We start from the raw sequence: 16157 nt of genomic DNA on the forward strand, positions 1-16157 counted from the left end.
GGGGAAGGAGCATCACTCAGCGGCAGAGACAGGAAGCCGCAGAGCGGGGTTTTTCAGTCCTCTGCTCCACAGTGCACAGGTTTCAGAATCCTTCCTGAGAATTCTCCATTACCACCACACTTTTTAATTTTAGGAAATCAGCATGTTTTATTCATTAAAAAGATAAAATATCTTTGTGCAAGGGAGGCCCCAGAGGAGAGCAGTGCTCAGAGTGGCTAATGGATTTCTTTATAATGCGGTTTAATGCAACAAGGCAACTCATGTCTTTATGGTTGGGAGAGTTTTCTCCTTGGATGGGGAACGAGGGGCTGAGAGCCTGAGACCGGGCGTACTCCAGAATCCACACCCAGTCCCTGGCTGGAGGCAGCCGCTCTTTGCCTGAGCTACAGTCCTGAGGCTGAGCCATTACCCTGAGTGACCCATCCCTGAGAGACCAAGAGGCAGTGGGGCTGAGCCATGCTTTAGATGTCACCCCTCAGTCCCAGAAGGGATACCCTGCAGGTCACCAAACAAGAGTCGAATTGTTCTCTGTGAAAAAGTCAACCTCTTGAGCATGAAAAAGCCCTAGCACTGGTGGTAGAAACCAGCTGAAGCAGGGGTGGCTAAGCCTTCTGTGAGGAGGAAATTCTTTTTATTTTCTAGAATCTGCGATTCCGGAGGAGACTGTGGAGGGAAGGCCTCCTCTTCTGAGAGTGGGGTGGTGAAATAAGGATCCTGTGAAGCCGAGGCTCTTCTCACTGGGAGCCCTGACTAATCAAGAACAGCCAGGGCAGCAGCTCCGTCTGTGGCCAGCAGAAATCTTTCTGATGCCCCCTGGCTTAGAGGAAAGAGAAACTGTGGGATTATAGCTATCCCAGAAAAAAAGCAAAATTCATCTTTTTCACTTTCATCTGTGGGTCAGAAAATAGACAGTGAGGGCTGAACGTCCTTCCACAACGGGTTGGCCAGGATAGCGTCTGGTGTCTAAGGGCCAGAGGCAGGTGAGGGGAGTGGAGGCTGAGAGCGGCTCTGAGGGAGGAGGGCCCCACTGTTGGCGGCTGCTTCCCCTCCTCGTATTTTCTCCCTCTTCTCTCTGTTTCGATCTACTAATACTTCCGCGTTTCTGTTTCTCCTCCTAGCCTGGCTTTTCTACTCTTGGAGAGGCACTCAAAGAAGGCTCACAGCAGGTGAGCAGAAGGCAAGAGATACGAAAGGAAGCCAGGCGGTGGGGTAATCAGGAGGTCATGTTGTGGAGCCAGAGGTCAGAGCACGTTGAGGTCAGTGTTTCTGGTATGGGGGATCCTATCTCTGCTAGAGCATAAAGACACAGAAGATGTTTTCTGAAATCGTTCTTTCCTCCAGAGCTTTCTAGTCTGGTTGAAAACAAAGCTATGAAAAAGCTCCTAGAGGAGAAAATAATTTCACCTTCCACTTTACAATTTCAGCTTTTATTTTAGATTCAGGGGGTACATGTGCACATTTGTGACATGGGTATACTGCGTGATGCCGAGGTTTGGGATATGATTGATCTGTGATATCATCACCCAGGTAGTGAATATAGTACCCAATAGTTTGTTTTCAAACACTTTCTCCCCTCCCTCCCTCCCACCTGTACTAGTTCCCAGTATCTATCATTGCCATCTTTATGTCCATGAGTACACAATGTTTAGCTCCTACTTATAAGTAAGAACACGCAGTATTTGGATTTCTGTTCCTGAGTTAATTCGTTGAGGTTGATGGCCTTCAGCTGCATCCATTGGATTTCCTAGGTTTTCTTCTAGGATTCATATAGGACATGATTTTGTTCTTTTTATGGCTGCATAGTTTCCATGGTGTATATGTACCAGTTCTTTATCCAGTTCACCATTAATGGACACCTAGGTTAATTCCATGCCCTTGCTATTGTGAATAGCGCTGCAATGAACTTGCGAAGTGCATGTGCATTTTTGGAAGAACGATTTATTTTCTTTTGGATATATACCTAGTAATGGGATTTCTGGGTCAAATGGTAGTTCTGTTTTATGTTTTCTGAGAAATCTTCAAACTGCTTTCCACAGTGGCTGAACTAATTTACCTTCCCACCAGCAGTGTATGTGGTTCCTTTTCTCTGCAGCCTCACCAGCATCTGTTGTCTTTTTGACTTTTTAATAACAGCCATTCTGACTGGTGTGAAATGATATGTCATTGTGGTTTTGATTCACACTTCTCTGATTGTTAGTGATACTGAACATTTTTTTCATATATTTGTTGGCTGCTTGTATGTCTTCTTTTGAGAAGTGTCTGCTCATGTCTTTTGCCCTTTAATGGGGTTGTTTGGTTTTTGTTTGTTCAATTGTTTAAGTTTCTTATAGATTCTGAATATCAGATCTTTGTGGGATGCATAGTTTGCAAATATTTTCTACCATTCTGTGGGTTGTCTATTTACTCTGTTGATGGTATTGTTTTGTTTTGTTTGTTTGTTTTGCTGTGCAGAAGCTCTTTAGTTTAATTAGGTCTCACTTGTTAATTTTGTCTTTGTTGCAATGGCTTTTGAGGACTTAGTCATAAATTTTTTCCCAAGGCCAATGTCCAAAATGGTGTTTCCCAGGTTTTCTTCTAGGATTCTTATAGTTTGAGGTCTTACCTTTAAATCTTGAGTCCATCTTGAGTTAATACAGTGCAAGGTAGAGGTCCAGTTTCATTCTTTTGCATGTGGCTAATCAGCTATACCAGCACCATTTATTGAATAGGGAGTCCTTTCCACATTCCTTATTTCTATCAACTTTGTCAAAGGTCACATGGCTATAGGTGTGCAGCTTTATTTCTGGGTTCTCTGTTCTGTTTCACTGGGTTTTGTAGCAGTGCAATGCTGTTTTGGTTACCATAGCCTTATAATATAGTTGGAAGTTGGGTAATGTGAAGCCTCCAGCTTTTTTCTTTTTTCTTAGAATGCTTTGGCTATTGAGGCTCTTTTTTTGTTCCATATGAAGGGATAGTTTTTTCTAGTTCTGTGAAAAATGATATTGATAGTTTGATAGGAATAACATTGAATCTGTGGTTGCTTTGGGCAGTATGGCCATTTTAACAATATGAATTCTTCCAACCCATGAGCATGGAACATTTTTCCATTTGTTTGTGTCATCTCTGATTTCTTTCAGCAGTGTTTTGTAGCTCTTCTCATAGAGATCTTTAATCTCCTTGGTTAGATGTATTCCTGGGCAGTTTTTTATGTGTATGGTTATGGAAATGGAATTGCATTCTTGATCTGGTTCTCAGCTTAAACATTATAGGTGTATAGAAATGCTACTGATTTTTTTACATTGATTTTGTATCCTGAACTTTACTGAATTTGTTCATCAGTTCAGGAGGCTTTTGACGGGGTCTTTAAAGTTTTCTAGTTATAGAGTCATATCATCAAACTTATTTCTTTCTCTTGAGTGATTGCTCTAGCTAGGACTTCCTGTCTTTGCTTTACCCTTTGCACAGTTTTTTGCTTTCTGTTCTCTACCTTGTCTTCTTTTTTAAGCGTAGATAGTTGTTGGGGCTGGAAAACTAGACTTGGGAGCCAAGGCAGTGGCTAAGTTGCATAAAGAAAAGACACAGATATCTAATGAAGTAAATCTATAAAGACAATACGAAAAAAACTGAGGATGATAATAATGGTTGTTATAGATTCAGAATCCAATATATTCAAAGAACTTTCTATATATCACCTCATTTAATCATCTCAATAATTTTTGACCCCATTAGGGGCCAAGAAGAAATCATGTGCCCAAGTAGAGAAAGAATAAAAGGAGAAACCAAAGAGAATAAGAGAAATCAAGATGTGGGGTATAAGAAGGTGAATGCCTAGAATATGTGCCACTTCTCTCTTTTTCAGGCCTGTGACAGGCATGTTAATCAGTCACAGCGTCCTAGATGTAACTTGAATTTTCTTCTCCACACAACACTCCAAGCAACCATTACTAACTGGTAGAAGCAAGCACTCAATTTTAAATGTATTTGCTATGCTTAGTGTTCTAAGAAAATCAGACAAAGTTCTAAAAGGGGAAAGGTTGGGAGATGCCAGCTGCTTCAGAGGGCCATGCTGAATAGCCCTGATTGTCCGGGTAGTACCTGGTAGTACCTGCAGTGAGGGTGTTTTCTGTCAAGGGGCGGGAGGGTAGTGGGATCCGTGCTGCGAGAGGTTAAGAAGGTAAAGGAAAGAGAAGTAGAGGCTGCGGGTGCTGGCCACCTGTTCCTTGAATTTGCAAGCAAAATAGGTTCAAAAGTTGCTCTGACAGGTAGTAGGGTCCAGCAAGAGAGAGGAACTGGGTATTCATGACAGAGGCCATAAGGAGAGAGAAGCTGAGAAGCCTAGAGACCACAAATGTGAAAATGCTTCAAAGACTATGAAGTGCTTTACAAACATGCAGAAAAGAACATAAAATAGTAAAACATTTGACTCTTACCTTTTCCTAATTAAAAATAATAGGTGGATAAACCATTTTCTCCCAATGTCATACACATCAGGTACTTAGTCTCCATTGAACTGATAGGATCAATGGCATTAAGCAGCCAGGATGTGGGATGTGTGTTCCAAAGGCCTGTTTCTTATTGTCTCAGTTGTCATTTTTATATTTTAAGGACAGATCTTGCTGTGAGTAATTGGAAAGCGTGGGCTCTCTCATAACCACGGTTCCATCACTGCCTCTCAACTTGACCACGAAGTCCATACAGACCCCGCTCCACCTTGGCTCCTTCAGAGCTCAGCTTCGATGTACTCCCCAAATTGCTGCAACCACCTCCTCCCTGTCCTGCTGGTAAATAACACCCGCCTCCCACCCACCCGAGGCATTTTTTCACAAACACTATCACTACAAAATATTTCTACTAAATGCTCACAAAACAAACAAAATCCATCTGCTATTACTTTCAGAAAATCGTGCCACAAACAGGCTTCCCACATCACACTCTACAGCTGTGTTATCTTGTAGTTAAGGTGAGTTTCAGCATCATTCAGCCACAGACAGGAGGGGAGAAATTGTTTTAAGGTCCCACTAACATGGATGATATTTTCCTCGAGACACATCCTCCAGGAGTTACCACGACATTTTTCCTACCCATGCTCTGTGTTGAATAACAAAAGCTACAATTTATTGTGCAGCTAATTTGTGCCAAATACTTACAAAAGTTATTTCGAATCCTTCTAAGTTGAGCAGGGGAGGATCCTGTGGTAGACATAGAGAGATGTTACTCAGGATTTGTTCACCAGCAGGGGGGTGCAGCCAGCAAATGACCTCAAGCTGTCAGCAACTTTTGGGTCTTCCTCAGTTGCAGAGGACTGCCTGTCTTTCTCAGGGCAGCCTGCATCCTTGTAATTGCCCAGCCATTGTAGCCCGAAGTGGAACATTCCATCAGACAATTCTCATGCCCCAAAGCTCTGGGGTCAAGGCTTTGTTTGGTCTTCATCAAAGTTCAGCTTCTTCCTCTGCCCAATCTTGTGTCTTCCTGCTTTTTTTCAAAAGTTCCGATCCCTAGTAAACATCTTTTACTGCAAACTCAGTGTTTGCTTTGAATTCTGTTCCCAGTCTATAAAAGGAGATAGCACCTCCTATGGTTATTATAAAGACAAAACAAGATCATGCATAGTAGAGTGCTTTTCACCATGTCTGGGATATAGAACACACTCAGTAAATAATTGGCCATGTCCAAAGTCACACAGCTAGAAATTGTCAGATCCAGGACTCCAACCTCTCTGCCTAACCCCTTGGCCCCAAGGTTGGTTTGGAACTCTCTCGTGATACTTCTCTTCTGCTGCTTTGTTTCATGGTTATTTGCCTGTTATTATATCCCTGCCATCTAGCTGCTAAGTTCTTGGAACAGAGATTATGCTGTATCCACCTGCGACCCCAAGGCCTAGCAGGGGCCTTACACAGTGGGTGATGCTCCATTGTTGTTTAATGAGTGAATGACTGTATGCCTGACTAAATTGCCAACTCTTTTAAACTTCCTGTGGGGCCTGGAAAAAAAAATTAGATCATTTAAGATGCCCAGGTTTTACTTGGTGTTTCTGGGTTTCCCAGTCTTCCCTACGCCTATTTTATGGGAACCTCTAAACTAATAAACCTAAACACCAACCTGAACAGGACAAGGGAGTGACTGTGTTGGACCAGGTTGCAGGGTTTTGAGTGAGAGGCTAGAGCTGGAATCACACTGGGGAACTGCCATGTGCACAGCCCAGACCCCTCTGGGGCTGTTGGCCGGGCAGGGGACACTGAGCTGGCCCTGCTGCTGCTCTCAGCATGGGCCCCTGTTCTGGGGTAAGGGATAGGCAGAGAAACCTCCCTACCCTAGCAACTTCTGTCTATCAAAACAGGCTTCCTGATGGGTTTTCTCACTCACTTTCATGAGCCAAGTACTTGGATGTAAGACTAAAAGGATTTGTCCAAATTCTGAAAACTTGGATGTAATAGTTTCTACAGAACACTCTGGCAGAATAATCTGAAAAAGTCTTTCTTAGTAGAAAGTAACACCAGCATATCATGAAACAAGTCCGCTTGGGTGAGCCAATCTCCTTTCTGATCTTCCCAGGATTCTTCCTTGCCACGAGAAGAGCTGGGAATTCACTGCAAGGTGGGCCTAGTCCCAGAGTACGTAAAACTGTTTTTCCTTTGTCTACTTCCTCCACTCCTTTTCACTGTGAGGGAGATTTTAAACAGAATTCTTTGCTGTTTAATTACCTTCGAGCAGAATTAAATCTTTAAAGAGGAACCCAGAGAGGAAAATGCTTAACCTAAAGGTTTTAAGGGTGGAATTGGAGACCATATGACACTGTCCCATCCCAGCAACTGCCTCCACTGTGTGTTAAAGGCAGGTCTTCCTCACAATGTCTCTGCCATGCTCTCTGCCAAGGACCGTGGCAGTGTGGGATGCCACATGTTTAAGTAAAGGTGATAATCTAGGTTCTATTGGGCCAAAACACCACATGATTGGATGAGATAGGTAGAGGAAACAGAGCAGGAGAAATTAAGACATACACTACGAAGAAATGGAGGAAAAATTTTTTTTTCCGATGAGAATTGAAGTAAGATGGAACTAATGGGGCAGAAAGCAGTTTGGATTGGCAAGAACTCTCAGGCTAGTTAGAATGCCTCCTCAAGGAGGTGGGAGGTAAGGTAGAGATGCTGGATGGGTCTGGGTTTCTTTTTGTTTGTTTGTTTAAAACATTTCTCCCCTCAATTATAAGTAGTACATGCCTATTGTAGAAATTTTGTAAAACAGATAATTATCGAGATGAAAGTTAAAAGCCATATATGAAGATTCTACTGCCTAGAGTCAGCCATTCTTGACATTTTGGAATGTTCCCGAATGGTCTTTAGAAATTATACACACGTGTATTAATTTTTTTCCCAGAAATGTTTTGGTTTAATAGACTGTCCATGTTAGTATGTAAATCATAGTAAATTTCATATCTACTATCTTTTGATTTCCAGGCCTGCTCTAACAATGTGACATGATGTGTCCTTCTAGACATGGGCAATATTAATGATGACATGTGAGTTTGCATTTGTATGGTGGCTGTATTTAACATAGTTGCTGAAATCTTTCCTAATTCTGATAGTCCATATGGAAATTTTCAAGGATTTTCCACATCAAGAAATCACAGTACTTGTGAATAATGCCAGTGCTGTCTCTTCTTTTTTAGTCCATTTACCTCTGAATTTTTTTCTTGATGTACTCTGTTGGGTAAGATCTCCTGTAGAACAATGTTGAATAGAACTTGGGACAAAGGACCAGGTACCCTGTAAAGCTTCTAATGTTTTAAAAGTGTAAAATTAAAGAGTTGTTCATAATAAAAACTGTTCACCAACTATAAATGAAAAATATTTTTCAAAACTTGATGACAAACATCTACCAAAAATCTAATGAGAATATTCTACTTTTGACACATATTGCCCATGTCTAGGAGGATAAATGCATATTAATAATTGAATATGTATGTGAATGCATATTAGTTAGGAAACCTAGAAATCAAAAGGTAATGAATATGATATCAATATTATGCACATATTAAAATGGGCATCCTTCTAAATCAAAGCCTTTCTGGAAAAAATGTAACATGTTTATGTAATTTCTTTAAGGCCAGTAGGGAACATTCTAACATGTTAAAAATGGTTGACTCAAGATACTGAAATTTATATTTATAAAAGACAAACAAGTTTTAAGACAAAAATAATTTATAGGGAAAAAGATAAAGCATGAAATAATGATCAAATGAAAAATTCACTAGGAAGATAAGGCATATATATATATATATATATATATATATATTTTTTTTTTTTTTTTTTGAGACAGAGTCTTGCTCTGTCACCCAGGCTGGAGTGCAGTGGCGCAATCTTGGCTCACTGCAAGCTCCACCTCCCGGTTCATACCATTCTCCTGCCTCAGCCTCCCGAGTAGCTGGGACTACAGGCACCCGCCACCACGCCCAGCTAATTTTTTTGTATTTTTAGTAGAGATGGGGTTTCACCATGTTAGCCAGGTTGGTCTCGATCTTCTGACCTTGTGATCCGCCCGCCTCGGTCTCTCAAAGTGCTGGGATTACAGGCATGAGCCACCGGCCAATAAGGCATATTTTTAAGAAACAATTTTATAAGCTCTGTCTTTTAGTGGGTAAACTTAATATAATTATATTTATTTTGAATATTTATATTTTTAGAAGTACATATTCAATTTTTATTCTTTTAGCGGTTACCCTTGAATTTTTAGCCTACATACTTGATTTAAGAAATCTAACATTAAATCAACACATCCACCCTCCATGGAGCAATACCAGAGCCTTAGAATGTTTTAAATCTGGTGACTCTCACTTATGATCCACGTCATTATCTAAAATTTTGGTTCTGTTTTGTTTTTAAATGCCCTGAAATTAGTCATTGTATTATGTATAGAGTTTTTGTTTTGTGTTTCTTTCGTTTCTACAGTTGGTACTTATTTGGACTTCCCTTTGTATGTACCAACTTATTTGCTCCACAATGTTTTATGTGTTCCTCTTCTACTTTATGGGTTCAATTTATTTCTAAATAAATAACTATCTTCAGTAGTTCTTTCGGCAATGACCTGTGAGTGATAAACTCTCTTTGCTTTGTTTTGCCCTCACTCTTGAGTGATGGTTTCTCTAGGTATACAATTCCTTGTTGATGATTATATTCCTGAGTACCTTGAGGATAGCATTCCACTGTATCTGGGCTCTATTTTTTCTGATGAAACATCAGTCCATTTATTGTTTCTTTTTTTTTTTTAGATATCTGTCTTCCCTATCCTCCAAATTCTTAAAATTTTTGTATCATTTTTCATCTCTTTATTTTTCACTGCTGTAAACACAACTCTTAATGGCAATGTGTTTAATTTTATAAACATGCATAATTTACTCAATTGTCTCCTTAACTGAATATTTATATTTGTTTGCTTCTTAAAATTAACTGTTCATGCTGGGACTGACATTGAGTATACATATATTTTTCCATACATTGCATATTAAAAGTTACATGCAATACAAAGTAATGAATTGAGTTAGGAGGAAGGGAAATTATTCATAAGAAAACAATAAAACAAAGTACAGGGTAAGCACAGAAAAATTAATTCTACTTTTTCCTTGAGGTAAGCAATGAACCTAAGGTGCTTAAGGGGAGATGGGAACATGGTTTAAATATGTTTTACATTGTCCATAAAATAAAATTGAATGAATCACTCAGGAGAAGCAAACTATTTTCCTAACACTGTTATAGGTGAAGAAGAGACCCATGGCATGATACTGACATGCAATTCAGTCATGGTGATTCTAAGAGGGGTTGAAACAATGTGTTTCATATATACAGCTTCCTGAGAGTCTGGCTTCCTCTATGGGTAATGTTCTAAATATTTCCTGCAGGGTCTTTTTTTTTTTTTTTTTTGAGACAGAGTCTCGCTCTCACCCAGGCTGGAGTGCAGTGGTGCCATCTCAGCTCACTGCAAGCTCCGCCTCCTGGGTTCACGCCATTCTCCCGCCTCAGCCTCCCAAGTAGCTGAGACCACAGGCGCCCGCCACCCACGCCCGGCTAATTTTTTGTATTTTTAGTAGAGATGGGGTTTCACCGTGTTAGCCAGGATGGTCTCGATCTTCTGACCTCGTGGTCCGCCTGCCTCGGGCTTCCAAAGTGCTGGGATTACAGGCGTGAGCCACCGCGCCCGGCTTCCTACAGGGTCTTAATCAGCAGACTGTGAAACTTCTGGAATTGTCTGCCAAGTTTGCATGTTGCATTTTGGGGTACAGGGATTTGGGGCTGTTGCTGTTAGTCCTGTCTGATTTTGTATAGGGATCCACTTCAGCATGAGACCTGAGTTAGCTCAGCAATTATCATATGGTGAAGCTTGTATATGCTCTGTCTCTTTCTAGATCTGCACAGGAAGCACAAAGCTCTGGTTACCACTGGAAGCCATCTCACCCCCATAAACCAGCCTTAGGATGCCACTGATGCTGGATGGCAGAATGGAGTAACAGAGAGAAGTAAGTTGTTGATGACACCATTCACTGCTGATTGTACCATGTCTGGAATCTGGTCTACATCTTGATTTCAGCTATTTCCAGATATTTTAATCGAATGTAAGCCAATGTGAATCATGTTTTTATGACTTGCATCAGTAAGCATTGTAACTGAGATGCATAAGTTGCCATTGAAGAAACTATGACTAAACGGATGTAAGAATCAGTTAGCTATAAAAATGGATGACAGACTGGGTGTGGTGGGTCATGCCTGTAATCTTAATGCTTTTGGAGGCTGAGGTAGGAGGATCACTTGAGGCCCAGAATTCAAGGTTACAGTGAATTTCGATCGTGCCACTGTACTGCCGCCTGGGCCACAGAGCAAGACTCTGTCTCAAAAAGGAAAAAGAAAAGAAAGAAATAAAAAGGAAAAGAGAAAGAAATGGATGACAGGTCATAAGAGTTGTCACATAATGTTTTCTAAGCACTAGGCAGTGGTCTTCGTATTCTATGTACGTTAATTTATCATCATAAGAACTCAGTAAGATTGGTATTATCATCCCCGTCATTATCTCATTATCGTTTCCATTTACAGAAGTAGAAAGTGAGTCACAAAGGTTAAATAACTTGGCTAAGTTCACTCAGCTGCTGAGCTCAAGCAGCCTGGCCCCAGACCCTGGGTGCTTAACCACAATACTATACGGCCTCTCAGTGAAGTGCATGGACCACCTACAGAGGTCACATTTCTTCCAACCTGGGATTTTGTGTAAACATTGGACAACACAGAGGTCATGATTTTAATCCTTGGCAAGAACCTGGAGGACAGCTATTCTGAGTTGCCAAGGAATTGGCAGATATACAACTTTAGTAGTCAGTGGGGAAGGGAGGACAGCATACGGGTTAAGAGCAGGAATTGGTACTCAGCCTGAGTTGAATCTAGCTCTGCTGCTTACCAGCATTGTGATCTAATCTGCGGGAGTTTTATTTTCTGCAGCTAAAAGGTGGGGGATAGTAATCTCCAGCTTGCAAGGTTTTATAAGGTTTAAATAAGGTGATGTGTACAGAGGATGGACTTCCTGCGGAGAGACCACAACTTAGAATGGACGGTCTCTGGCCTCTGTATGAGTGTGGGGAGGCCTGGTGGTCAGTCTCTATATAGCAGGGTATCAAGGCACAGTGCCTGATTTGGAGAGTAGAATAAAAAGCAGATGCTGCTGGGCGCGGTGACTCACGCCTGTCATCCCTGCACTTTGGGAGGCCGAGGTGGGTGGGTCACGACGTCAGGAGACCAAGACCATCCTGGCCAACATGGTAAAACCCGGTCTCTACTAAAAATACAAAAAATTAGCTGGGCGTGGTGACGTGTGCCTGTAGTCCCAGCTATCTGGGATGCTGAGGTAGAAGTATTGTTTGAACCTGGGAGGCGGAGGTTGCAGTGAGCCAAGATCACACCACTGCACTCCAGTCTGGCGACAGAACGAGACTCTGTCAAAAAAAAAAAAAAAAAAAAGGATGCTTTATTGGTATGAGACACCTGGAATAGCAAATTCACACAGACACAAAGTAGAATAGGGGTTACCAGGGACTGGGGTAAACGGGAAAAGGGAGTTTGTGTTTAATGGGCACAGTGTTTCTGTTTGGGGGGGCATGGATGGGGTGATGGTTGCACAACAATGTGAAGTATTTAATGCCACTGAAGTGTACACTTAAAAAATAAACTGACAAATTTTATGCTGTGTATATTTTACTACAATAAAAGAATGAGGAAAAAAAAAGCAAGAGCTCATGATAGTTATTGGTTGAGGGACAGTTGAGATGATGATCACTGGCTATGAACACCATGAACAGAAACTCTGGTATGAAAATTTAAAACCCATAAAAATAATGAGATTATATTTTTAGAGCACTTTTTATACATAATATCTATTTGATCACAATCATTAGTTTGCATAATAAAAAAAGTAAAAAAAATCATGAGGTAGCGAGGATAGCAAAAGGTCATTTTCCATTGCCTTGCTGTTTGGAAACATTATATTTCAACCCCCGCCATGGACTTGCTCTGTGGTGAAAGGGCTCTGACCCACACATATTACCAGGAGGCAAGAAGCTCATAACATGTGTCCCTCCAGCTCTACAGACGGAGGTGAGGCTTTCCTCGGAGGCCCCATTCAGTTCCCATAGTTCTCACTGAGCATACTGTGAAGCCTCAGCCTTAAAAATAAGAAGTGTCTAATAAAGAAAAGTGCATGACCTCCTGTGACTAACAGAAGGAAAAAAAATCCAGCTCCAAACTTTTAAAAGAAAGTGCATTTTTATAATAACAATAAAATCCTCCCAATCAAGCCTTTAAGAGGCAGACTGCATCCCCATCTTTGCCTGGGGCCCATAACTATCCTTAGCTAATCTTTCTCTGACAGATAAAGAGCTGCTATATCCGTTCTTATAGCTCAATTTTAAACTTTATTCAGAGAAGTGGGGAGAAGCAGCCCTGGATGAGAATAAAGAATGAGTGTTTGAGAGTGGGCAAGGGGAAGAGAAAGATGGGATTACTTATTTGCAGAATAGATGCTTGTAGAAAAAGCAAATCTAAGATCCAAAGCCCTGTGGTTTGTTCAGGGATACTTTAGACAAATCTTTGAGGCTGCAGGGTCATATCTAGGACAGTTATCTACAGAATTCCATATTTACTCCAATCCAGCCTTGCTGGAGGTGTACCATCAGGGAGGGTTATTCTGACAGATAGAATGGGTGCCCAAATGACTGCCTTCCGAATGAGGAGAGAACAAGAGGAGCTTTTCACAGGCTGTGACAAGTGCAAAGGTGAGAAACAAGCAGAAAGCATTTGTGAGAATTCTAAGTCCCCACCAATGGTCCCCAAGGAAAGCTATGAAATCTTCTGTGCAAGATATCTCAAAAAATAAGAAACATATTTATCAGCCCAAGATGGCTTCCATTTAACTCTGTACTAGAGGTAGATCATTCTAAAGGGCCATTCGAGTCCTACGGTGCTGTATCTCCATGAAAGTGATATTCTTAGTCAATATGGACCTTGTTAGAAGGCTCTGGGAGGGTGTCCCCCCAGCTCACATAGACCCCTTTCTCTATGACCTGCCCTTTTCTCATGGATGGGCAGAGGCAGCCATGTTTGTACTCTTTGGTTTCATCTTCCTGGCTATAGCTGATTGGACCCTGACCCAGGAAAAGCTAGTTAAATTCTTACTCCCAGGGGGTTAAGGGTATCTAGATTGGTATTGTTTGTTTGCTAGAAGTAAAATGAACTCAGAATCCTTGAAGATACCGTCATTTGTCATATCTATGGAAAAGTGAAAAAAGTGATAGAGAAAAAGAGCTAAGACTATTGGTGGTTCCTGTAATCTTTCTAGTCCTCAGTTCTAGTCCTTTTAAAAGATCTGCCTATACTTGGGTTCTATGAGCTGTGTCAATCCTTCCAGTAAATTATTATGTCTTAAACTAGTCAGAGTTGGTTTCTGTTACATGCAACTAAAATAATCTTAAGTATTTTCAGCTCAAATGTGGGGCATGAAATCTGTGTCTATACAGAAGACTATTAGACTGACATTTGTGGTATGCATCATCTCTGAGTTTGCTATCTCACGGGTAGTTTCTTATGTCAGGGATGTCCCAATCTCCTTCCATGGGGCCCACCTCCTGTTTCTTCAGATCCCATCTAGATATCTGGAGAAATCACCGAAGGACCCCAAACTAGGCGTTACCTTAATATTCTTTTCTCAACCTCTCTCCCAATCATCCAATCCCTCCTCAAATCTTTTTGGTTCTACTTCCAAAATCGATCCCAAATCTATTCACTTCTTTTTATTTGTAGAGTGGCTACCCTAAGCCATCAATGCCTTTAGTTTGGATTACTGCAATGGCTTCTGAGCTGGCCTCTGGCCTCCCTGTTCGTTCTCTCTCCTCTCCCAATACATTATCTACATGGCGGCTAGATTGATCTATTTGAAATGTAAATTAGATCATGTCACCTTCCTACCTGAAACGTCCTGTATTAGTTAGGATGCAGGCTGAGTTGATATAACAAAGAAACCAAAAATGCAATTGCTCAAGCAAAGGAAGGCAGATGATTCAGGGCAGGCAGGTGACCAAGTTGTGTACAGCCATGAAGGGAACCAGAGTCCTTCCATCTTGGTGCTCACCATGTCATAAGGTGCTACCCTGCACTCTCCAAAGTCAAAGCTGGCTCTCTAGCTAGATGCATGCACCAACCACTGAGATGAGGAAAAGAGAAAGTGGAGGGCACATGCTCAAACATTTCAAGAACTAGGTCTGGAAGCAGCATACATCACTTCTGCACACGTCTTGTTGACAGGAGCATAATCCTATGGCCACACATATATGCAAAAAAGACTGGAAAATGGACTTTCTAATCGTGTGGGCATTTGCTGGCTAAAACTCAAGCATTCTAGGACTAAAAAAAAAGGAGAGACTGGATGGGTGGGGGCAGAGAGAGACAACTAATAGTCTTTTCCACACTCCCTAATGGCTGCCCATGCTTGCACAGTGAAGTCTAAACATTTCATGATGGCCGCCAAGGGCATCTGGCCTTTCCCTATGTCCTCTTGCCGCTCTTTCCTTTGCTCGTGGGGTGACACAAGGACCTCTCTTCTTTCTGCTCCTGGAACATGCCAAGCCTGCTCTTGCCCTGGAGTATTTGCACTTGCTATTCCTTCTGCCTAGAAAGTTCTGAAATCATGTCACCCCATGCCTAGCTCCTTCTCATCCTTTGGATCTCAGCTCAAATGCACCTTCCTTGGAGAAGCCTTCCCTGCTCTTTCTGTCTGCATTGTCCAGGCTCCCATGGCTTACCCTTCTCCATCACTTTCCATCATTGTTCTTTGTTCTGTTGACTTTGTATCATTTTAAAATTTATCTGAATTTATCTTGAGTGTTTGTTCATATGGTCACTTATTTGCTTATTTATCTGTTTCCCCCACTCCTCACCTTAGAATTTGAGCTTCCAGAGAGCAAGGACTTTGTCTGAACTCTTTACCACCCTAGATCAGTACGGGGGACAGTACCTGGCTCACGGTACAGACTCAAATATTGGCTAAGTGAATCAGTGGTTAGCTTGGATCTGGTGCCAGCATTCCTAAATAGAAGCTTTTCTCTTAAATTTTGGGAATAATCTCCCATCCCTATCTTCTGTCTCCAAAAAGTGTCTTACCTTGCTGGAGACATGGCCCCTCTTTGATGGGTCCTGGTTCCTTGCTGTGGGGCCAAGTCAGTGTCATTTGTTCTATAACCTCATCACCCACTGGGCCAATTCAATCTGCTTTCCATTCCTGAGATGTCTATGAAACCTGCCTGCCACCTACATCCCTGGAAACTTGGGGAATGAATCAGTTACCTGAAATAAGGGAATAATTTTTTATAACTGATTTAATCATGTGCAGGATGACTTTCAAACTGACTTTGATTAATGGATCTTCCAAACAACACCATCTCCTAACCCCCACACAGCCCTCCACCACCTTGTCCCCTGTGCACTGGGAGGAAGTTGAAGGGTGTAGTATTTATAACAAGCAAGTTGAGTGCTAGAATTCCTGGAGAGTTACACAGGATGAGAACCTGGCCCAATAATAATAATCCTAAACGTTCTTTATATGTTATTTCTCTGCCAAAGTCATCTAGGTAGCTCCCAAAAGGACCATGCAGGAAA

General features: G+C 41.6%; 2 long non-coding RNA genes across 4 annotated transcripts in view; one reads left to right on the forward strand and one right to left on the reverse strand.

The window, feature by feature from the left end:
• LOC141410346 (uncharacterized) overlaps nt 1-16157 on the reverse strand; it is a 97131-nt gene that overhangs the window by 16761 nt on the left and 64213 nt on the right. The gene's annotated exons all lie outside the window — the stretch shown is intronic.
• The window catches only part of LOC135970823 (uncharacterized), a 28115-nt gene continuing 13072 nt past the window's right edge, over nt 1115-16157 (forward strand). For 2 of the 3 annotated variants that reach the window (XR_010586674.1, XR_012435297.1), the window contains exons 1-2: nt 1115-1256; nt 10376-10486. This is a non-coding gene — a long non-coding RNA (uncharacterized lncRNA). Of the gene's footprint in view, nt 1257-4584; nt 4761-10375; nt 10487-16157 lie in introns of all 3 variants that reach the window. The other variant, XR_010586673.1, reaches the window with a different exon arrangement.

The sequence above is a fragment of the Macaca fascicularis genome, chromosome 5, assembly GCF_037993035.2.
Source record: "Macaca fascicularis isolate 582-1 chromosome 5, T2T-MFA8v1.1".
NCBI lineage: Eukaryota > Metazoa > Chordata > Mammalia > Primates > Cercopithecidae > Macaca > Macaca fascicularis.